General features: G+C 45.3%; 1 protein-coding gene across 4 annotated transcripts in view; it reads right to left on the bottom strand.

The window, feature by feature from the left end:
* Window positions 1-21,833, bottom strand: part of DNMT3A (DNA methyltransferase 3 alpha) — a 229,665-nt gene that overhangs the window by 203,088 nt on the left and 4,744 nt on the right. The gene's annotated exons all lie outside the window — the stretch shown is intronic.

The raw sequence follows: 21,833 nt of genomic DNA, 5'->3' as shown, positions 1-21,833 counted from the left end.
TGGAATCACTGGGTTGTTGTAGATTTTTTCGGGCTGTATGGCCATGTTCTAGAGGCATTCTCTCCTGACGTTTCACCTGCATCTATGGCAAGCATCCTCAGAGGTAGTGAGGAGGTACCTCTGAGGATGCTTGCCATAGATGCAGGCGAAACATCAGGAGAGGATGCCTCTAGACCATGGCCATACAGCCCGAAAAAACCTACAACAACTCAATATTGAGGATATTTTTGATGGTGTTGCGAGTGAATTAGAACCAGACATCCTGAGGAGTGAGGTTGAATGGGCCTTAAGAACCAGCTGCGCCACAACCCGGTCCAAATGCTGTTGAAGGCATTTGACAGATGCAACTGTCTTTCGGGCTGCAAAGGTCGACAGCAAGCTAGACAAATGGTCGAGAGCTTACTCCGACCCGGGCTGGCTTCGAACTCATGACCTTTTGGTTCTTAATGCCCCATTGAGTACTATACAGAAAATCTGTATAAGAAGGATAATAATATTGAGGATGTATTGTCGAAGACTTTCATGGCTGGAATCACTGGGTTGTTGTAGGTTTTTTCGGGCTGTATGGCCATGGTCTAGAGGCATTCTCTCCTGACGTTTCACCTGCATCTATGGCAAGCATCCTCGGAGGTTGTTGTAGGTTTTTTCGGGCTGAAGGATAATACTATTGAGGATAGTTTTGATGGTGTGGCGAGTGAATTAGAACCAGACATCCTGAGGAGTGAGGTTGAATGGGCCTTAAGAACCAGCTGCGCCACAACCCGGTCCAAATGTTGTTGAAGGCATTTGACAGATGCAACTGTCTTTCGGGATGCAAAGGTCGACAGCAAGCTAGACAAATGGTCGGGAGCTTACTCCCACCTGGGCTGGCTTCAAACTCATGATTTTTCGGTCAGTAGTGATTTTAATGCAGATGACTCCAAACCAGCTGTGCCACAACCCGGTCTTGTTTCGTGTGGAAAAGCTCCCGGTTCTCTGTCGAAACCATGCAAACGAAATACAAGGAAAACACTGGCAAGGAGCTGCACTGGTTTGACCATCTTTTTCAACCCATTCTGCATTTGCACATCTAAAATGTCCCATTTCTTAATCCAATGCAGAGTCAGAGATCCAAGGAAGCCTCACATTCCCAAGGAAGGTGAAATTGCAAGCACATGTGCACACACACACACACACACACACACACAAATACACCCTTTCCCACAGCCAAAACCACCAGATGCTTGGTGGAAATTCCAGGAGTGCATCTAACCGTGTGTGATCGACAGTGTATTTAGACATAGACATCTGCTATGTTTATGTGCCTTCAAGTTGTTTCTGACTTATGGTGACCCCAGGGTGAACCTGTCACAGGGTGTTGTGGGGCTGAGACAGTGTGACTCACTCCCCCAAGGCAGCCTTTTCCACACAAACTTGGCTAAGGAAACCTTTCTCATCCAGAGATTCGTAATAGCCTTCCCTAAACCTGGCACTCTTTGGAGAAGTATATAGACCAGGCATGGGCCAACTTTGCCCCTCCCTCCAGGTGTTTTCGACTTCAACTCCCATAATTCCTAACAGCCAGGTCCCACAATTCCCTTCCTTCCTTCCATCCATCCATCCCTGCCTTCCACCTTTTCATCTTTCTCCTGCCTCCCTTCCCTTTTGTCTTTCCTTCCTTCCCTCTTTCTCCCTTCCACTCTTTCATCTTGCCTTCTTTCCTTCCTTCCATCCTTCCTTCCTTCCTTCCTGAGAAGGATGAGAGGAGACATGATGAGGGCCATACATAAATATGTGAGAGGAAGTCACAGGGAGGAGGGAGACTAGGACACAATGGAGCAATGGCTTCAAACTACAAGAGAGGAGATTCCATCTGAACATGAGGAAGAACTTCCTGACTGTGAGAGCCGTTCAGCAGTGGAACTCTCTGCCCCAGTGTGTGGTGGAGGCTCCTTCTTTGGAAGCTTTTAAACAGAGGCTGGATGGCCATCTGTCAGGGGTGATTTGAATGCAATATTCCTGCTTCTTGGCAGAATGGGGTTGGACTGGATGGCCCTTGAGGTCTCTTCCAACTCTGGGATTCTATTATTCCTTTTTGTCTTTCCTTCCTTCTCTCTTTCCTTCCTCCTTCCCTCCCTTACCTCCCTCCTTCCCTTCCACCCTTTCATACTTTTTTAGCTCTCCTTCCCTCTTTCCCTCTTTCTCCTCCCTTCCTTTCCTTTTCTTTCCTTCCTTCCCTCTTTCTCCCTTCCTCCATTCCCTTCCACCCTTTCATTCTGCCTTCCTTCCTTCTTTCCTTCCTTCTTTCCTTCCTTTTTGTCTTTCCTTCCTTCTTCCCTCCTTTCCTTCCTTACCTCCTTCGTCCTCCCTCCTTCTTTCCCTTCCACCCATTCGTCCTTCTTTTCGCCCTCCTTTCCTCTCTCCCCCCTTTCTCCTCCCTCCCTTTCCTTTTGTCTTTCCTTCCTTCCCTCTTTCTCCCTTCCACTCTTTCATCTTGCCTTCTTTCCTTCCTTCCATCCTTCACTTCCTCCCTGCCTTCCGTCTTTCTCTTTTCCCTTCCTCCTTCCCTTCCTTCCTTCCATCCCGGCCTTCCACCTTTTCATCCTTCCTTCCTTCTTTCCTTCGTTCCTCCTTCCCTCCCTTCCTTACCTCCTTCTTCCTCCCTCCTTCCTTCCCTTCCACCCTTTTGTCCTTCTTTTCGCCCTCCTTCCCTCTCCTTCTTTCTCCTCCCTTCTCTTTCGCCTTTCTTTCCCTCTTTCTTCCTCCCTCCATTCCCTTCCACCCTTTCATCCTTCCTTCTTCCTTTCCTTCCTCCTTCCCTTCCTTCCTTCCATCCCTGCCTTCCACCTTTTCATCCTTCCTTCCTTCTTTCCTTTTTGTCCTTCTCTTTTTCCTCCCTCTTTCTCCTTCCATCCTTTCATCACACCTCCTCGCAAGGAGTGCTAGCATGTGGCCCCCAAGTTAGAAAGTATGCCCATGCTTGCTAGAGCCACTGTGAAGTTGCCAAACCATGCGCAGATGGTTAGCCCAGTGGTAGGAAGTCACCGAGTTGTTGTTTCCTTCCAAGTCTGAGAAAGTGCAGTCTCCACTGAGCCCTCTTCTCCAGCCATATGAATGCTGTCCCAGGTCAGAAGGCAATCCCAATCCATGCCCAGCACTTGAGGACGCAATCCGTCTGCTGCAACACAAGCAACCTCTGCAGACGCCAGGCATTCCCCGAGGCAGTGAGGGTTTGGCCGCACTCTGTAGGCTCTCGAGGCACCTTTTCCAAAGGTAAGGATGGTGCAATCCTTCCCTGCCGCACCGACACACCCATGCTGCTGTCAAGGAGAAACGTCTCCTCCTCTCCTCTCCCCAAGAAATCCAAACTGAGCACCTCGGGGAGCAGAAGAGTCACCCCAGAGCAGAAGCCCGGCTCCCTCCTGAGTCATGCCTTGACCTCCAGCAGGCGCTGAGTCAGCCCCACAAAGCCTGAGTCAGCAGGACATCTCCCTCCGCCCTTCTCTGCTGTGGTTGGAAATGCAGGACCCCCAGAAGGTTGCTAATGCTTGGCCCAGCCGGCATTGGTGCTTCCACCCTCTCTGCAGAATGACCCCCAACTTGTCCATGGGTCGTACGAAAATCCAACACTTTTACCCAAAAGGTAGAAAGGTAAAGGTTTGCCCCTGACATTAAGTCTAGCAATATCTGGCTCTGGGACTCAGGTGCTCATCTCCAGTTCTAAGATGAAGAGCCGGTACGCTGTTAGGAATTGTGGGAGTTGGAGTCCAAAACACCTGGAGAGAGAGCCCAAGTTGGCCTGATACATACTCTTGCACGAGTCAGCCTCATTTGTAAGTTAAGGGCAGGTTTTGGGGTCAAGCCTCCGATGGCGCAGTGGGTTAAACTGCTGAGCTGCTAAACTTGCGCAGGCTTTAATCCGGGGAGCGGGGTGAGCTCCCACAGCTAGCCCCAGCTTCTGCCAACCTAGCAGTTTGAAAACATGCGAATGTGAGTAGATCAATAGGTATTACTCAGGCAGGAAGGTAACGGTGCTCCATGCAGTCATGCCAATGGCCACATGACCTTGGAGGTGTCTATGGACAACGCCGGCTCTTAGGCTTAGAAATGGAAATGAGCACCACACCCCAGAGTTGGACAGGCCTGGACTTCATGTCAGGGGAAAACCTTTTCCTTTACCTTTACCTATAGATTTATTGATGTTGCAATCACAGGCGATAGCAGGATTGAAGAGAAACAATTGGAAAAGCTGACACATTACGAGGATTTAAAGACTGAACTGCAAAATCTCTTGTCACAAGCTGGTCAAGGGAGGCCCAGTGATGATCAGCACACTGGGTGCAGTGCCTAAAGACCTTGGCCTGCACTTAAACACAATCGGCACTGACAAAATTACCAGCTGCCAGCTGCAAAAGGCCATCCTACTGGGATCTGCACGCATTATTCACCAATACATCACACAGTCCTAGACACTTGGGAAGGGTCCGATGTGTCATCCAATACTGTGGACTCATCTTGCTGTGTTTCAAATAATAATTATTTATTTGCATCCTGCTTTTCTCCCTAAACGGGACCCAAACTGGTTCACAACATTTTAAAACAATATACATTTTAAAACAATATAAATCAATCATACATATAACAATACTGATGACACTAACTATACAACTCCAACTATATTGGAGCAGGAAAAAAAACTCCAAAAAGACATTAAACCATAGGAGAAATATAGGTAGTTTCCAAATCTGGTAGGATTTTGCCTGCCTCTGCTCGTCTCTAGCACTGCACCGCCCTGGAAAAAACTGCAACGGCCCTTGCACATGAGTGCATGAGCATGCGAGTAAGATTCCTGCCTGACTTCCCAAGGGATCCTCTTCATGGAAACCTCTCCAAACTGCTCCATAGGAAAAGGCTGCTGGAGGTACAAGCCTCCATCACGTACGGATTGTTTACATCCCATCGCAGGCCTTGGCAGCCAAGGAAAAGGAGTTTTCCCACAGCTGCTTCCAAAAAGGAAGACCCGGCACTGCTGACAACAATATGGGTCGCGACACCTCTGAAGAAAGCATGCACACTGGCGTAACCATCCAGGAGGGCCATGCACACATTGAGGTGCCAGGCATATCCACCACAAGCTTTGCATGTCAAAGGCTCCAAGAAAGACCTGTACATGCAGCATGTATCTCAAATCAGAGTGGGACGATACAGTTGCAATTACATATCTCAAAGCAGAGTGGGATGATACAGTTGCTATTTACGTATCTCAAAGCAAAGTGGGATGATACAGTTGCAATTATGTATCTCAAAGCAGAGTGGGATGATACAGTTGCAATTACATATCTCAAAGCAGAGTGGGATGATACAGTTGCAATTACGTATCTCAAAGCAGAGTGGGACGATACAGTTGCAATTACATATCTCAAAGCAGAGTGGGATGATACAGTTGCTATTTACGTATCTCAAAGCAGAGTGGGATGATACAGTTGCAATTATGTATCTCAAAGCAGAGTGGGATGATACAGTTGCAATTACGTATCTCAAAGCAGAGTGGGATGATAAGAGTTGCCATTTACGTATCTCAAAGCAGAGTGGGATGATACAGTTGCAATTACGTATCTCAAAGCAGAGTGGGATGATAAGAGTTGCCATTTACGTATCTCAAAGCAGAGTGGGATGATACAGTTGCTATTTACTTATCTCAAAGCAGAGTGGGATAATACAGTTGCTATTTATGTATCTCAAAGCAGAGTGGGATGATACAGTTGCCATTTATGTATCTCAAAGCAGAATGGGATAATACAGTTGCAATTATGTATCTCAAAGCAGAGTGGGATGATACAGTTGCCATTTATGTATCTCAAAGCAGAGTGGGATGATACAGTTGCAATTACATATCTCAAAGCAGAGTGGGATGATACAGTTGCCATTTACGTATCTCAAAGCAGAGTGGGATGATACACTTGCAATTACATATCTCAAAGCAGAGTGGGATGATACAGTTGCAATTACGTATCTCAAAGCAGAGTGGGATGATACAGTTGCAATTACATATCTCAAAGCAGAGTGGGATGATACAGTTGCAATTACGTATCTCAAAGCAGAGTGGGATGATACAGTTGCTATTTACTTATCTCAAAGCAGAGTGGGATGATACAGTTGCCATTTACGTATCTTAAAGCAGAGTGGGATGATACAGTTGCAATTATGTATCTCAAAGCAGAGTGGGATGATACAGTTGCCATTTACGTATCTCAAAGCAGAGTGGAATGATACAGTTGCATTTATGTATCTCAAAGCAGAGTGGGATGATACAGTTGCAATTATGTATCTCAAAGCAGAGTGGGATGATATAGTTGCCATTTACGTATCTCAAAGCAGAGTGGGATGATACAGTTGCCATTTACGTATCTCAAAGCAGAGTGGGATGATACAGTTGCTATTTATGTATCTCAAAGCAGAGTGGGATGATACAGTTGCAATTATGTATCTCAAAGCAGAGTGGGATGATACAGTTGCCATTTACGTATCTCAAAGCAGAGTGGGATGATACAGTTGCAATTACGTATCTCAAAGCAGAGTGGGATGATACAGTTGCTATCTACTTATCTCAAAGCAGAGTGAGATGATACAGTTGCTATCTACTTATCTCAAAGCAGAGTGAGATGATACAGTTGCAATTACGTATCTCAAAGCAGAGTGGGATGATACAGTTGCAATTATGTATCTCAAAGCAGAGTGGGATGATACAGTTGCCATTTACGTATCTCAAAGCAGAGTGGGATGATACAGTTGCCATTTATGTATCTCAAAGCAGAGTGGGATAATACAGTTGCCATTTACGTATCTCAAAGCAGAGTGGGATGATACAGTTGCTATCTACTTATCTCAAAGCAGAGTGAGATGATACAGTTGCAATTACGTATCTCAAAGCAGAGTGGGATGATACAGTTGCAATTATGTATCTCAAAGCAGAGTGGGATGATACAGTTGCTATCTACTTATCTCAAAGCAGAGTGAGATGATACAGTTGCTATCTACTTATCTCAAAGCAGAGTGAGATGATACAGTTGCAATTACGTATCTCAAAGCAGAGTGGGATGATACAGTTGCAATTATGTATCTCAAAGCAGAGTGGGATGATACAGTTGCCATTTACGTATCTCAAAGCAGAGTGGGATGATACAGTTGCCATTTATGTATCTCAAAGCAGAGTGGGATGATAAGAGTTGCCATTTACGTATCTCAAAGCAGAGTGGGATGATACAGTTGCTATCTACTTATCTCAAAGCAGAGTGAGATGATACAGTTGCAATTACGTATCTCAAAGCAGAGTGGGATGATACAGTTGCAATTATGTATCTCAAAGCAGAGTGGGATGATACAGTTGCCATTTACGTATCTCAAAGCAGAGTGGGATGATACAGTTGCCATTTATGTATCTCAAAGCAGAGTGAGATAATACAGTTGCCATTTACGTATCTCAAAGCAGAGTGGGATGATACAGTTGCCATTTATGTATCTCAAAGCAGAGTGGAATAATACAGTTGCTATTTACGTATCTCAAAGCAGAGTGGGATGATAACAGTTGCCATTTATGTATCTCAAAGCAGAGTGGGATGATACAGTATCTCAAAACAGAGTGGGGTGGTACAGTTGCTCTTTTCATATCTCAAAGCACAGTAGGATGATTTAGTTGCCATTTACGTATCTCAAAGCAGACTGGTATGATACAGTTGCCATTTATTTATCTCAAAGCAGAGTGGGATGATACAGTTGCAATTACATATCTCAATGCAGAGTGGGATGATACAGTTGCCATTACGTATCTCAAAGCAGAGTGGGATGATACAGTTGCAATTACGTATCCCAAAGCAGAGTGGGATGATACAGTTGCCATTTATTTATCTCAAAGCAGAGTGGGATGACACAGTTGCAATTATGTATCTCAAAGCAGAGTGGGATGATACAGTATCTCAGAACAGAGTGGGGTGGTACAGTTGCTCTTTTCATATCTCAAAGCACAGTAGGATGATTCAGTTGCCATTTACGTATCTCAAAGCAGAGTGGAATGGTAGTTTCCATTTACGTATCTCAAAGCAAAGTGGAATGGCACAGTTTCCATTTACGTATCCCAAACCATAGTGGAATGCTACAATTACTATTTACATATCCCAAACCAGAGTGGAATGCTACAATTGCCATTTATTTATCTCAAAGCACAATTGAATAATACAGTTGCCATTTACGTATCCCAAAGCCCAGTGGGATGGTACAGTTCCCCTTTACGTATATCAAACCAGAGCAGAGTGGGAACCTTTTGACAGGCCCAGATCCACACAAGAGAGCAGCACCAGCAAGGAAGCAGCCAGCCTTTCACCTGCCTGGCTCCGAAAGGCAGCGCCATGCCCCGAGCTGACCTCTTGCGGCTGTGCTCAGGCAACCCCAATCCGGCTCTGCAATGCAACCTCCTCCCGGGAAACTCCTTGGGGAAGCCTCCTCAAGGCAGGCGGAAAGACAGGCCGGCCGCCAGAGCAGGTGGAGAGGTCAGGAGGTCCTTGCGGAGGTCGTAACCTGTCTGCCCTCCACTTGCCGGGGCTGGGAAAGGCCCCTTCAAAGGCTTTATGGAGACGCCACCAGCAGTCGGGCGCACATGCATCGAGCCTTTATCCCAGTGCAATCAGGACAAGCATGAGCAGGCAGCAGCAGCAACATGCAGCTTGGACCTTGGCAGGGAAGGATGTTGCACGCTTGCACGGATCGAACATGGGGTGGGTTTGACATTAAGTAAAGCACTCTGAGCCTTGGGAGGAGCAAGGTGGGGGAGGACCTTTTGCAAGGGCCTGCAAAAAAAATTAACAGGACGCTGTGCCAAGTTTCTAAAAGCAAACATTCCTCGTGTAGGCCTCTCCCCACCCACCCCCTCCCCATTTATGGTACAGTTGCCATTTCTGTATCCCAAAGCACAGTGGAATTATACAGTTGCCATTTACGTATTTATTTATTTACTTTATTTGTATACCGCCCCTCTCAGCCTGAAGGCGACTCGAGGAGGACACTGTTCCAAGTTTCTAAAAGCAAACATTCCTGGTGTAGGCCCCCCCACCCACCCACCCCCATCTATGTATCTCAAAGCAGAGTGGAATGGTAGTTGCCATTTACGTATCTCAAAGCAGAGTGGAATTATACAGTTGCCATATACATATCCGAAAGCAGAGTGAGATGGTACAGTTGCCATTTATGTACCTCTTGGGTGGATCTGGGCCTGCCAAAAGGTTTCCACTCTACTCTGAGATACATAACTGGCAACTGTACCATCCTATTGTGCTTTGAGATACATAAATGGCAACGGGACCATCCCATTGTGCTTTGATATACATAAATGGCAACTGTACTATCCCATTGTGCTTTGAGACACGTAAATGGCAACTGTACCATCTCACACTACTTTGCAAGGCCCTGCAAAAAATATATATAACAGGACGCTGCACCAAGTTTCTAAAGGCAAACATTCCTCATGAAGGCCTCTCCCCACCCACCCCCTCCCCATTTACGTATCTCAAAGCAGAGTGGAATGGTACAGATGCCATTTACGTATCTCAAAACAGCATGGAATGATGCAGTTGCCATTTACATAACCCAAAGCAGAGTGGGATGGTACAGTTGCCATTTACGTATCTCTTGGGTGGATCTGGGCCTGTCAAAAGGTTTCCACTGTGTTCTGAGATACATAACTGTCAACTGTACCATCCCATTGTGCTTTGAGATATGTAAATGGCTACTGTACCATCACACCCTGCTTTGGGGGAGACCTTTGGCAAGGCCCTGCAAAAATATATATATAACAGGATGCTGCACCAAGTTTCTAAAAGCAAACATTCCTCATGTAGGCCTCTCCCCCTCCCCACCCCTCCCCATTTACGTATCTCAAAACAGCGTGGAATGATACATTTGACAATTTACGTATCTCAAAACACAATGGAATTATACAGTTGCCATTTACGTATCTCAAAGCACAGTGGAATTATGCAGGTGCCATTTACATATCCAAAAGCAGAGTGGGATGGTACAGTTGACATTTACATATATCAAAACAGCATGGAATGATGCAGTTGCCATTTACATATCCGAAAGCAGAGTGGAATGGTACAGTTGCCATTTATGTATCTCTTGGGTGGATCTGGTCCTGTCAAAAGGTTTCCACTCTGTTCTGAAATACATAACTGTCAACTGTACCATCCCATTGTGCTTTGAGACACGTAAATGGCAACTGTACCATCTCACTCTACTTTGGGGGAGACCTTTTGCAAGGCCCTGCAAATATATATAGAACAGGACGCTGCATCAAGTCTCTAAAGGCAAACATTCCTCGTGTAGGCCTCTCCCCACTCACCCCCTCCCCATTTGCGTATCTCAAAGCAGAGTTGAATGGTACAGATGCCATTTATGTATTTCAAAACAGCGTGGAATGATACAGGTGCCATTTACATATCCCAAAGCAAAGTGGTATGGCACAGTTGCCATTTATGTATCTCTTGGGTGGATCTGGGCCTGTCAAAAGGTTTCCATTCTGTTTTGGGATACATAACTGGCAACTGTACCATCCCATTGTGATTTGATATACATAAATGGCAACTGTACCATCCCACTCTGCTTTGAGATACATAACTGGCAACTGTACCATCCCATTGTGCTTTGAGACACGTAAATGGCAACTGTACCATCTCACTCTACTTTGGGGGAGACCTTTTGCAAGGCCCTGCAAAAAATACAGTATATATAACAGGACGCTGCACTAAGTTTCTAAAGGCAAACATTCCTCGCCTAGGCCTCTCCCCACCCACCCCCTCCCCATTTACGTATCTCAAAACAGAGTGGAATGGTACAGTTGTCATTTATGTATCTGAAAACAGCGTGGAATGATACAGGTGCCATTTACATATCCCAAAGCAAAGTGGTATGGCGCAGTTGCCATTTATGTATCTCTTGGGTGGATCTGGGCCTGTCAAAAGGTTTCCATTCTGTTTTGGGATACATAACTGTCAACCATAACATCCCATTGTGCTTTGAGATACGTAAATGGCAACTGTACCATCTCACTCTGCTTTGAGATACATAACTGTCAACTGTACCATCCCATTGTGCTTTGAGATACATAAATGGCAACTGTACCATCCCATTGTGCTTTGAGATACATAACTGGCAACTGTACCATCCCATTGTGCTTTGAGACACATAAATGGCAACTGTACCATCTCACTCTGCTTTGAGATACATAACTGGCAACTGTACCATCCCATTGTGCTTTGAGATACATAACTGGTAACTGTACCATCCCATTGTGCTTTGAGATACATAACTGGCAACTGTACCATCCCATTGTGCTTTGAGATACATAACTGGCAACTGTACCATCCCATTGTGCTTTGAGATACGTAAATGGCAACTGTACCATCCCATTGTGCTTTGAGATACATAACTGGCAACTGTACCATCCCATTGTGCTTTGAGATACATAACTGTCAACTGCACCATCCCATTGTGCTTTGAGATACATAGCTGGCAACTGTACCATCCCATTGTGCTTTGAGATACATAACTGGCAACTGTACCATCCCATTGTGCTTTGAGATACATAACTGGCAACTGTACCATCCCATTGTGCTTTGGGATACATAACTGTCAACTTTACCATCCCATTGTGCTTTGAGATACATAACTGTCAACTGCACCATCCCATTGTGCTTTGAGATACGTAAATGGCAACTGTACCATCCCATTGTGCTTTGAGATACATAACTGTCAACTGCACCATCCCATTGTGCTTTGAGATACGTAAATGGCAACTGTACCATCCCATTGTGCTTTGAGATACATAACTGGCAACTGTACCATCCCATTGTACTTTGAGATACATAAATGTCAACTGTACCATCCCTCTGATTTGAGATACATAACTGTCAACTGTACCATCCCATTGTGCTTTGAGATACGTAAATGGCAACTGTACCATCTCACTCTGTTTTGGGATACATAACTGGCAACTGTACCATCCCATTGTGTTTTGAGATACATAAATGGCAACTGTACCATCTCACTCTGCTTTGAGATACATAACTGGCAACTGTACCATCCCAATTTGCTTTGAGATACATAACTGTCAACTGTACCATCCCACTCTGTTTTGAGATACATAACTGGCAACTGTACCATCCCATTGTGCTTTGGGATACATAACTGGCAACTGTACCATCCCATTGTGCTTTGAGATACATAACTGTCAACTGTACCATCCCACTCTGTTTTGAGATACATAACTGGCAACTGTACCATCCCATTGTGCTTTGAGATACATAAATGGCAACTGTACCATCCCATTGTGCTTTGAGATACATAAATGGCAACTGTACCATCCCATTGTGCTTTGAGATACATAAATGGCAACTGTACCATCCCATTGTGCTTTGAGATACATAACTGGCAACTGTACCATCCCATTGTGCTTTGAGATACATAACTGGCAACTGTACCATCCCATTGTGCTTTGAGACACATAAATGGCAACTGTACCATCTCACTCTGCTTTGAGATACATAACTGTCAACTGTACCATCCCAATTTGCTTTGAGATACATAACTGTCAACTGCACCATCCCATTGTGCTTTGAGATACATAAATGGCAACTGTACCATCCCATTGTGCTTTGAGATACATAACTGTCAACTGCACCATCCCAATTTGCTTTGAGATACATAACCGTCAACTGTACCATCCCATTGTGCTTTGAGATACATAACTGTCAACTGCACCATCCCATTGTGCTTTGAGATACATAAATGGCAACTGCACCATCCCATTGTGCTTTGGGATATGTAACTGTCAACTGTTCCATCCCATTGTGCTTTGAGATACATAACTGGTAACTGTACCATCCCATTGTGCTTTGAGATACGTGTAAATGGCAACTGTACCATCTCACTCTACTTTGGGGGAGACCTTTTGCAAGGCCCTGCAAATATATATATATATATATAACAGGACGCTGCACCAAGTTTCTAAAGGCAAACATTCCTCGCCTAACCCTCTCCCCACCCTCCCCCCTTCCCATTTTATTTTTCTAGGTCAATCTAGTTTGGCTCTCCGAAGGCCCTGAGAAATCTGGAGGTCCTCTAAGCCCCAAAGCAGCTCTGTGCCCAGGATGTAATCCTCCAACCCCCTCCGCCTGCCTTCCCCTTGCCCCCAGCCAAAGTTCCTCTCCTTCGACAAGCCCCCTCCATTATCCCATGGCAAATGTTTTGAGGCATCTAATTGGGAGAAGAAAGAGCCCCCCGCCAGGGTGTTTCCAGATGACCCAGCATGCGAGGGGTTATTCCGCAGACCAAACTCAGCTGGCACTGACAAATCCCAGGACCACAAAAGCCCCCAGCCCCATCCCCCAATTGCCGGGGCCTTTCAAAGCCAACCATCCACAAATCAACCTCGTCCTCTGCGTGCACTGCATGAGTGTATATCAGGCACGAGCAAACTTGGGCCCTCTTCCCAGCTGTTAGGAATTATGGGAGTTGGAGTCCAAAATACCTGGAGGGCTGAAGTTTGCCCATGCCTGGGTTAGAGGAAAACATTATGGATAAAGCACATTTTTTGCAGCTGGGCATTAATGTCCGATCAAGACCAAACTTGGCACACACAGCCCCCATGATCCACTCTACATCCCGATGCTGTTTGGAGGAGGACGGATGATGGATGATGGGACTTCCAGTATCTTCACTCACTTCCTGAAACCACAGGGACACTTATCCAAATACCAAGAAAGACCAAACTTGGCACAGAGTGCCACCTTGGCCAACTCAACATTCTGGTGAGGTTTAGGGGAGAACTGACTATGGATGATGGGACTTGCAGTACCTAAACTCACTTTCTGAGACCACTGTGACCCTCATCCAATGATTGATCAAGAACAAAACTCGGCGCACAGAGCCCCCATGACCCACTCTCCATTCTGGTGCAATTTAGAGGAGGATGGACCACGGATGATGGGACCCACAGTACCTTCACTAACTTCCTGAGACCACTGCGAGCCATATAAATAACTGATAAAGACCAACCTTGATACACAATTCCTTTCTCAAATAACCCGGGCAGTGCTGGGTCCCCAAGCTAGTATATTTATAAAATACCCAAGAAGCATGGGGACAATTTCAACAGAAAGGAGGAAACCATGAAAATGAACAAAATCTGGCTCCCAGTATTAAAAAACTCTAAAATTACAACAGCACAACAACAGAGAGGAAACAAACAAGGACATCTAATCACTCTCAACAAAAGTTTGCTCCAGGCACTGTCAGGCCATTATATGCTAATGAAGGTGGTCAGTTGAAACATTCACCCGTAGCTCCAGCAGACAAGAGTCCTTTGTCCCACCCTGGTCATTCCACAGATATATACACCCTTTTTCCTAGTTCAACAGAACTCACTACCTCTGAGGATGCTTGCCATAGATGCAGGCGAAACATCAGAAGAGAATGCCTCTGGACCATGGCCATAGAATCATAGAATCAAAGAGTTGGAAGAGACCTCATGGGCCATCCAGTCCAACCCCATTCTGCCAAGAAGCAGGAATATTGCATTCAAATCACTCCTGACAGATAGCCATCCAGCCTCTGTTTGAAAGCTTCCAGTCTGTTTATCCCAGGCATGGGCCAACTTGGGCCTTCCCTCCAGGTGTTTTGGGCTTCCTAACAGCCTCAGGACCCTTCCCTTTCCCCCCTCCTCTGCTTCAGCTGAGGACTTGAAGGAACAACTCAAGCCCTCCCAACAGAGGCCGGAGGTTTAGCAGAGCTGGTAAACCATCAGCAATTATAAGATCTAGCAAACAAAAAGTTGGAAGTTCAAAGCCTCGGGTTGGCATGCACTGCCAACTGTCAGCCTAGCTCATTATTTACCCAAGCAATTTGAAAGCAAGAATCATAGAATCAAAGAGATGGAAGAGACCTCCTGGGCCATCCAGTCCAACCCCATTCTGCCAAGAAGCAGGAATACTGCATTCAAATCACCCCTGACAGATGGCCATCCAGCTCTGTTTAAAAGCTTCCAAAGAAGGAGCCTCCACCACACTCCTGGGCAGAGTTCCACTGCTGAACGGCTCTCACAGTCAAGAGTATAGCCCGAAAAAACCTAAACAACCCATTTTCATTGTCACTTCACAACTGTTATTTTGCTACTGTTGTGAATCGCAATGTAAATATCTGATATGCAGGATGGATCTTCATTCACTGACTATATTTGACATAAATATCCATTTGACTGAACTTGAAGACTGGTGGAATTTGGGAGAAAATAGATCTTGCCATTTGGGGGTCGTAGTTGCTGGGATTTATAGTTCACCCACAATCAGAGAGCATTCTAAGCTCCACCAATGATGGAATTGAACCAAACTTGGCACACAGATTTCCCATGACCAACAAAAAAATATTGGAAGGGTTTGGTGGGTGCAGACCTTGAGTTTCGGAGTTGTAGTTCACCTACCTCCAGAGATCACTGTGGAATCAAACAAGGATGGATCTGGACCAAATTTGGCATGAATATGCCACCAGCGATAGAATTAGGCAAACTTGGCACACAGAACTGCCATAACCAACAGAAAATACTGGAAGGGTTTGGTGGACATTGACCATGGGTTTTGGAGTTATAGTTCACCTCCATCCAGAGAGCACTGTGGACTTAAACAATGTTGAATCTGGACCAAACTTGGCACAAATACTCAATATGCCCAAATGTGAACACTGCTGGAGTTTGGGGAAAATAGACCTTGACATTTGGGAGCTGTAGTTGCTGGGATTGACAGTTCACCTACAATCAGAGAGCATTCCGAACTCCACCAGCGATGGAATTGGGCCAAACCTCCCACACAGAACTCCCATGGCCAATGGAAAATACTGGAAGGGTTTGGTGGGCATTGACCTTGAGTTTGGGAGTTGTAGTTCACCTACATCCAGAGAGCACCGTGGACTCAAACAACGATGGATTTGGACCAAACTTGGCACAAATATTCCATATGCCCAACTAGGAACACTGGTGGAGTTTGGGGCAAATAGACCTTGACATTTAGGAGTTGTAGTTACTGGGATTTATAGTTCACCCATAATCAGATAGCATTCTGAACTCCACCAGCGATAGAATTGGGCCAAACTTCCCACACAAACACAAAATATTGTATTTTCTGATAGTCTTTGGCAACCCCTCTGACGCCCCCCCTCGAGACCCCCCAGGGTCCGACCCCCAGGCTGAGAAACACTGCAATACATACATGTGAAAATCAAAACATAATTTCTAGACAATAACATCTATATAAATAAAAATGTAATGTTCGTTTGTGGGATTAATAGAAACCACTGGACGAATTGACACCAAATTTGGCCACAAGACACCTACTAACCCAAGGAGTGACCATCACTGAAAAAGAATTGATTTGTCATTTGGGAGTTGTAGTTGCTGGGATTTATAGTTCACCTACAATCAAGAGAGCATTCTGAACTCCACCAGTGATGGAATTGAACCAAACTTGGCACACAGAATATGAACACAGATGGGGTTTGGGGAAAATAGACACCTCAGAGTTGTTGTTGCTGGGATTTATAGTTCACCTACAATCAAAGAGCATTCTGAACTCCACCAATGATGGAATTGAACCAAACTTGCACACAGAATATGAACACAGATGGGGGTTTGGGGAAAAATAGACACCTCAGAGTTGTTGTTGCTGGGATTTATAGTTCACCTACAATCAAAGAGCATTCTGAACTTCACCAATGATGGAATTGAACCAAACTTGGCACACAGAATATGAACACAGATGGGGTTTGGGGGAAATAGACACCTGGGAGTTGTCATTGCTGGGATTTATAGTTCACCTATAATCAAAGAGCATTCTGAACTCCACCAATGATGGAATTGAACCAAACTTGGCACACAGAATATGAACACAGATGGGGTTTGGGGGAAATAGACGCCTCAGAGTTGTAGTTGCTGGGATTTATAGTTCACCTATAATCAAAGAGCATTCTGAACTCCACCAATGATGGAATTGAACCAAACTTGGCACACAGAATATGAACACAGATGGGGTTTGGGGAAAATAGACACCTCAGAGTTGTCGTTGCTGGGATTTATAGTTCACCTACAATCAAAGAGCATTCTGAACTCCACCAATGATGAAATTGAACCAAACTTGGCACACAGAATATGAACACAGATGGGTTTGGGGAAAATAGACACCTCAGAGTTGTCGTTGCTGGGATTTATAGTTCACCTACAATCAAAGAGCATTCTGAACTCCACCAATGATGGAATTGAACCAAACTTGGCACACAGAATATGAACACAGATGGGGTTTGGGGGAAATAGACACCTGGGAGTTGTCATTGCTGGGATTTATAGTTCACCTATAATCAAAGAGCATTCTGAAACCCACCAATGACAGAATTGGGCCAAACTTCTCATCCAGAACCCCCAAGACCAACAGAAAATACTGAAGGCCATCCAGTCCAACTCCCTTCACCAGGGCAAGAAAACGTAATCAAAGCTCTCCCGACAAAAGAGCCATCCAGCCATAGATATGGATAGATATGATTCACACACAGAGAGATATAGTATCCTAGATTTGAAAGGGACCCCTAAAGAAGGACAATGATATGTTGCATGTTCCAGGGTGGGCAAACCAGGCATTCTCCACATCAACACTGACAAAGAAACAGCAACAAATACTGTTTACCCACAAGAATCAAGACATGACATATATTAGAAACCAGCATCTTTCTCATTACTTTATTTTCCAGATCAACAGATTGAACCACAGCAACACCTGGCAGGGGACAGCTAGTAATCTATATAATTAAAAATGTAATGTTAGTTTGTGGGATTAACATAACTCAAAAACCAACTGATGAATTGCCACCAAATTTGGACACAAGACACCTATCAGGTTAACAAGTGACTATCACTCATAAAACACTGAAAAACACAGTAGAAGTGACGTTAAAAGCCCCAAAACAAAATAAAATAAAAACACGAACACATGTGCAAATTGGGTTGTTGTAGGTTTTTTCGGGCTATATGGCCATAGTCTAGAAGCATTCTCTCCAGACGTTTCGCCTGCATCTATGACAAGCATCCTCAGAGGTAGTGCTTGCCATAGATGCAGGCGAAACGTCAGGAGAGAATGCCTCTAGACCATGGCCATACAGCCCGAAAAAACCTACAACAACCCAGTGATTCTGGCCATGAAAGCCTTCCACAATACACACACACATTTATGCAAAAACACATATATACACATATACACAAATATATACACACAAAGTATTGCCAAAGGTATTGTCGAAAGCTTTCATGGCTGGAATCACTGGGTTGTTGCAGGTTTTTTCGGGCTATATGGCCATGTTCTAGAGGCATTTTCTTCTGACGTTTCGCCTGCATCTATGGCAAGCATCCTCAGAAGTAGTGAGGTTGAAATAACCTAAAACAACCCTATTGTCGAAGGCTTTCATGGCTGGAATCACTGGGTTGTTATAGGTTTTTTCAACCTCACAACCTCTGAGGATGCTTGCCATAGATGCAGGTGTAACTTCAGGGGAGAATGCTTCTAGAACATGGCCATATAGCCCGAAAAAACCTACAACAACCCAGTGATTCCAGCCATGAAGCCTTCAGCAATACTTTGTGTGTATATATTTGTGTATATGTGAATATATGTGTGCTTGCATAACTATGTGTGTGGTTTTGCACATGCATTCGTGTTTTTATTTTATTTTATTGGCTTTTTAAGTCCCATTCTCTCCTGACGTTTCACCTGCATCTATGGCAAGCATCCTCACAACCTCTGAGGATGCTTGCCATAGATGCAGGCAAAACGTCAGGAAAGAATGCTTCTAGAACATGGCCATATAGCCCGAAAAACCTACAACAACAACTTGTATACACAAAACACATACATAGTACACAGATTGGGCCACAGCAATGCATGGCAGGGGACAGCTAATATAAATGTAATAATGATAACAATAATCCTCAGCTGCTGAAAGAAGATCGCACAGACAGACTCCAAGAAGAGGCACAACACGTTGCTCAGGCGATTCACTGGAACTTGTTCCACAAACACCATCCGCCTGCAACACAGAACTGGTGGGATCACAAGCCGGAAAACATTACAGAAAAAGAACACATCAAGCTCCTCTGGGACTTCCGATATCAGACAGACAGAGTTTTGGAGCATAATACTCCTCACTCACAATTGTGGGGGGAAAAACAAGCATGGATCGTGGATGTTGCAATTCCAGTGACAGCAGGATTGAAGAGAAACAACTGGGAAAGCTGACACAATATGAGGATTTAAAGATCGAACTGCAAAGACGTTGGCACAAGCCAGACAAGGGGGGCCCAGTGGTCGTCGGCACACTGGGTGCAGTGCCTCAAGACCTTGGCCTGCACTTAAACACAATCGGCGCTGACGAGATTACCACCTGCCAGCTGCAAAAGGCCACCCCTACTGGGATCTGCACACATTATTCGCCGATACATCACACAGTCCTAGACACTTGGGAAGGGTCTGACGTGTGATCCAATATAACAGCCAGCAGAGTGACCTTGTCTGCTGTGGACACAGCATATTATTGGAGAACATAGAAATGCTGGACCACTCTCACAACCACCATGTCCGACTACACAGAGAAGCCACTGAAATACACAAGCATGTGGACAACTTCAACAGAAAGGAATAAATCATGAAAATGAACAAAATCTGGCTACCAGTATTAAAAAAAAAACTCCAAAATTACAACAGCACAACAGAGAGGAAACAAACAAGGACATCTAATCACCTCTCAACAAAAGATTGCTCCAGGCACTGCCAGGCAATCAAGGTGATCAGTTGAAATATTCCCACCTAACTCCAACAGACAAGTTCTTTGTCCCACCCTGGTCATTCCACAGATATATAAACCCATTTTCCTATTTCCAACAGACCTCACCACCTCTAAGGATGCTTGCCATAGATGCAGGCGAAACGTCAGGAGAGAATGCCTCTAGAACATGGCAAAATAGCCCGAAAAAACCTACAACAACCCAGTGATTCTGGCCATGAAAGCCTTCGACAATACAGAGGAGAAACAATCAGGCACATCTAATCACCTCTCAACAAAAGATTGCGCCAGGCACTGCCAGGCCATCAAATGCTAATCAAGGTGGTCAGTTGAAACATTCACACTAGCTCCAGCAGACAAGAGTCCTTTGTCCCACCCTGGACATTATTCCACATATATACAAACCCAATGTTCCTAGTTCCAACAGACCTCACTACCTCTGAGGATGCTTGCCATAGATGCAGGTGAAATGTCAGGAGAGAATGCCTCTAGACCATGGCCATATAGCCGGAAAACCTACAACAACCCGATATCTAATCACCTCTCAACAAAAGTTTGCTCCAGGCACTGCCAGGCCATTATATGCTAATCAAGGTGGTCAGTTGAGACATTCACATAGATGCAGGCGAAACGTCAGGAGAGAATGCCTCTAGACCATGGCCATATAGCCCGGAAAACCTATAACAACCCGACATCTAATCACCTCTCAACAAAAGTTTGCTCCAGGCACTGTCAGGCCATTATATGCTAATCAAGGGGGACAGTTAAGACATTCACACCTAGCTCCAGCAGACAAGAGTCCTTTGTCTCACCCTGGTCATTCCACAGATATACAAACCCAATTGTTCCTAGTTCCACAGACCTCACTATGTCTGAGGATGCTTGCCACAGATGCAGGCGAAACGTCAGGAGAGAATGCCTCTATGTATAAATATGTGAGAGGAAGCCACAGGGAGGAGGAGGGAGCAAGCTTGTTTTCTGCTTCCTTGGAGACTAGGACGCAATGGAACAATGGCTTCAAACTACAAGAGAGGAGATTCCATCTGAACATTAGGAAGAACTTCCTGACTGTGAGAGCCGTTCAGCAGTGGAACTCTCTGCCCCAGAGGGAGTGTGGTGGAGGCTCCTTCTTTGGAAGCTTTTAATCAGATGGCCATCTGTCAGGGGTTATTTGAATGCAGTATTCCTGCTTCTTGGCAGAATGGGGTTGGACTGGATGATGGCCCATGAGGTCTCTTCCAACTCTTTGAGTCTATGATTCTATGATTCTAAGGTGGTCAGTTGAAACATTCCCACCTAGCTCCAGCAGACAAGAGCCCTTTGTCCCACCCTGGACATTATTCCACAGATATATGAACCCTTTTTCCTAGTTCCAACAGACCTCACTACCTCTGAGGATGCTTGCCATAGATGCAGGCGAAACTTCAGGAGAGAATGCTTCTAGAACATGGCCATATAGCCCGGAAAAAAAACCTACAACAACCCAGTGATTCCGGCCGTGAAAGCCTTTCGACAACACAGTGAGTGGGAGACCTGGCGCTCTTTCGCTTCCTTTGCCTGGAGAAGAAGCCCACCCTTTGCATTGCCTCATTCTGCAAGCCAGCCAGCCAGCCAGCAGTCCCTTTCTGCTCTGCCCCCCCCCCGCCTCCCCATTGACATCCATAGGATGAGAAGGGGGGAGGAGCTTGTGACGTCAGAGGAGGGGGTGGAGCCTGCAGCCTGGCATGGTGCCAGTCCTGGGGATGGAGGAGGAAGCACGCAATTGAAGCAAATGGGGGGGGGGGTGGAGAGAAAGAGGGAAAGAGAGAGAGAGAGCTGGCAGGGCTGGGGTAGACATTCTGCAAGGCTGGAAGGAAAAGGAAGGAAAGGAGACCCCCACCCTAATTATTCCCCCATTCTCTCTCCAGTTCAGCCTTGCAAAGGGAGGGGCTCTTTTCCAA

The sequence above is a fragment of the Anolis sagrei genome, chromosome 1 (assembly GCF_037176765.1).
Source record: "Anolis sagrei isolate rAnoSag1 chromosome 1, rAnoSag1.mat, whole genome shotgun sequence".
In the NCBI taxonomy this organism is placed as follows: domain Eukaryota; kingdom Metazoa; phylum Chordata; class Lepidosauria; order Squamata; family Dactyloidae; genus Anolis; species Anolis sagrei.
The sequence above is the reverse complement of the archived record's forward strand: the minus strand, read 5'-3'. Positions and strand labels throughout refer to the sequence as shown.